Below are 3269 nucleotides of genomic sequence, written 5' to 3'. Positions count from 1 at the left end.
CTCTGCACAAGTGAAGATTCTTCGGAGTCGAAGGCTCCTCAAAGTGGAAGGATCTACAGAGTTGAAGGCTTCTGAGACTCGAAGGTAGCAACAACCCGAACAACAAATGATGCACGCGATTAAGATTGAAATACGTAATTAGGCCAAAGACAATGAGATTTCAAATAGATTTTATAATAATAACCCCCCAAAATCGCTGGATTAAGAAAGGTATTACAATTTTTTTTATAAAATAGGTATTACAAATTTTGTTTTGAGGTAAATGATTACAACAGTAGTAATTTTCTAGGAATAAATCGTAAATTAAGAACCCTAAATTTCACAAAGAAGAAAATTTAACCCTAAGACTGTAAGTATGTTGAGGAGAAGAAGTAGAAGCTGAAGAAGAAAAGAATAATCAGAGAAATAAGTTCACAAGTGGAGCTTAAGGGGGAAATCCTTGAGTTTTAGTGCAATGTTCCAACAATCAACGACACTACGTCGCATCTTGTCGATGTTGGTCTTGCGACACCCTCTTGATTCACTACCCTAGCTTCTATACTACTTAGTCTGGCATAGCTTCCGCGTCTCTCTCTTTCTTCCCCCAATTTGAGTTCTCTTCGCCCCTTTTATAGGATGAAAGAGGCTTTCTCCCCAAATAAAAAAAGTAGGTGCTTTTTTATTTTTGCACAAGCCATGCATTTTCTTTCCCAATTACACACTCTATTTTCCCCCTCTCAGTCATATTACAAACTTTTAATAATTGAGCTTAGACATTTTTATTGTTTTTAAATGCAACACGTTACTTGATCTTCATACCACATTGTAACTTTATCATTCAACCTTTTTAATATTTGTACTTTAACTTATTTCCTCTTATGTGCACCCCACATCATGAAAACGTAATATCTTGGTAACTATAGAAGATGCTATTTGAGAGTTACATGAGCAAATGTTGGCCTCTTTGATAGTGTGAAGTAGGTTTCTTATAATGCATAAATATGATTATAAATTTGGCAATCATTATTGGTATTGCCTATCTAGATTCCCTAGTTTGAGAGTAGGTGATCGAGGAATCGTGGAAAGATTAGTCACTTGATATTTGTGGCGCACACTAATTATATATATCATAAGTTGGTTGAAGATAGAACTTGGTTAGTGAAGAAGGTTTTGGATACATTTCACATTAATAACAATCCATGCAATTAATCTATCACCGAACACAACCCTAAGCTTGAAAGTGGCACAAGAGTTGTGGACAGGCAAGATACCTCATTGTGATCATCTTAGAATTATTGGATGTGAAGCATATGTGCATGTTTCAAAAAAATTAAGGAAGAAATTGGATTATAAATGTAGAAAATGTATTTTTCTTGGTTATGCAATCGATGGACAATTTGGATATCTCTTATGGAATCTTGACACTCGAATTGTAGTCAAAAGTAGGGATCTTGTTTTTTGTGAAAGTAAGATGCATAAACAATCCATAGAGGTAGAAGTGAGAAGGTGGTATTTTAGGATGTTGTACCTTCTGTTAACGTAAAACAGAAAATCTCCACTGATGTAGATGCTTCTACATGTGTTCCTCAGGTAGGACGTTCAAGTCTTGTACAATCTTCCCTGATTCTTTTGGCCTTTAGTGGGAGATTGATACATAGTGTGAAAGGTCAAATCGATAGTTCTCATTGATGTTAGGATACATATAGGTCAACATATAAGAAAAGGATTTTTGTGTGTCTCGCCAAACATTTTGTGAGCTTTGTGCGTTTTGTTTTTCTCGTTCTTTGTTGTCTACTTTTCTATTGCAGTTAAAACCAATTGTTCGACTGCTTCTTCCTCACCCCTTGCACACCTATATCAAGATTAGACATGTTAACTTATTGTTTTTAATAATTAGTTATTACCATTTGGGCCCCTTTTTATTGATGTATATTTTTTTTGTTTTGTCCTATGTGTATCTAGATCTTCGTTTTATTGTAAAAAGGACTTGCTTCGGTCCCACCACATCATGACATGGGGTTGATGTCCATCAAGCTTACGTAAGGTCAAAAGCCAATCATGCCCATTGTGCAAACGATCACTTAATGGATGACTATACCATAGAAGAAGAGATGAGTAGGGATAACTTTCTCGCCGTGTGGATTAGGCAATTTGAGAGAAGGCTTGAGAAGATAGAGATAGCATTACTACAATGTATCAATTTACGCCCATGTGTGAAATGCGAGAGGGATTGCTAGAGACCTAAACCAGGGAAGATGGGTTTGATGGTTAAGTTGATGATTTCAAAAACTTGTAATTGTCAATTCTAATGGGTTTTAGGTTCCTTCATATCTTCCCGACATACATTGTCAATGTATTTGTGTGTGCGTGTGTTTATGAGCAAAAAATATGTCTATGATGTAGTGTATGTGCATGTGTAAACGTATTATGTATATGTAGATGTGTATGACCGTATATTAATGTCCAAAAACATGTATTGGCCAATTGTGTGCAAATTGTCTAGGCATGAGTGTATTTATGTAAATATGTAGGTAAGTATTTGTAGTTGCCTAAATATATAGGGTATGTATGGTATGTATGTATGTATGTATATTTGTAGGGTATGTGTATCATGAACCTATGGGTATGTATATGTTAATTTGTTTATGTATTTATATGCATGAACCTTGTGTGTGTTATCTGTTTATGTTTGTGTATATATTTACAGAGCTAAATATCCCATTGTGATCCTTGCTTGATCACAAATCAAATGAAAGTTTATGGTTCCTCCCTTTTTCTTGAATACATGAGAATTATGATACATAAAATTTGGAGAAAACCATCAACAACTTCATAACATTAAAGTTTCGAATGGCTTAAGGTCAAAATACAATTCAATTTAACAACTATCATCAACCTTAATACAACAATTCCTAAATGGCAATATTCCCTGATACATAAAGTAGGAGAGATGATGTAATGGAAAAAAAAGAGATCAAAAGAGTCTTAAGAGGAGATCCTTGAGTTTTGTTGTCACCTCTTCTTGTTGTAGGCCTCATTTACTCCCGCTTTATTTGCTATCTCACAATAAACCTTTCACTACCGAAGCCTATCCATCTCTGTCCAAATGTTGACCCCTGCCAATGAGTTGTCTCCTCAATCCATTACAAGATTCAAACCCATATTATTATGTAAGGTTGTCCCTCCTTATGGGGGAGTCGGCTGGTCGAAGTCGGTAAGAAAGCCGAAATGGGATTCGATCGAATGGGAGTTGGCCGAATAGAAGTTCGAACAAACATATACATATACAT

Source organism: Azolla caroliniana, unplaced genomic scaffold (genome assembly GCF_043228905.1).
Source record: "Azolla caroliniana isolate FFs.n. ecotype wild unplaced genomic scaffold, voAzoCaro1.0.p SCAF_11, whole genome shotgun sequence".
Lineage (NCBI taxonomy): Eukaryota > Viridiplantae > Streptophyta > Polypodiopsida > Salviniales > Salviniaceae > Azolla > Azolla caroliniana.
Note: the sequence above shows the minus strand (reverse complement) of the source record.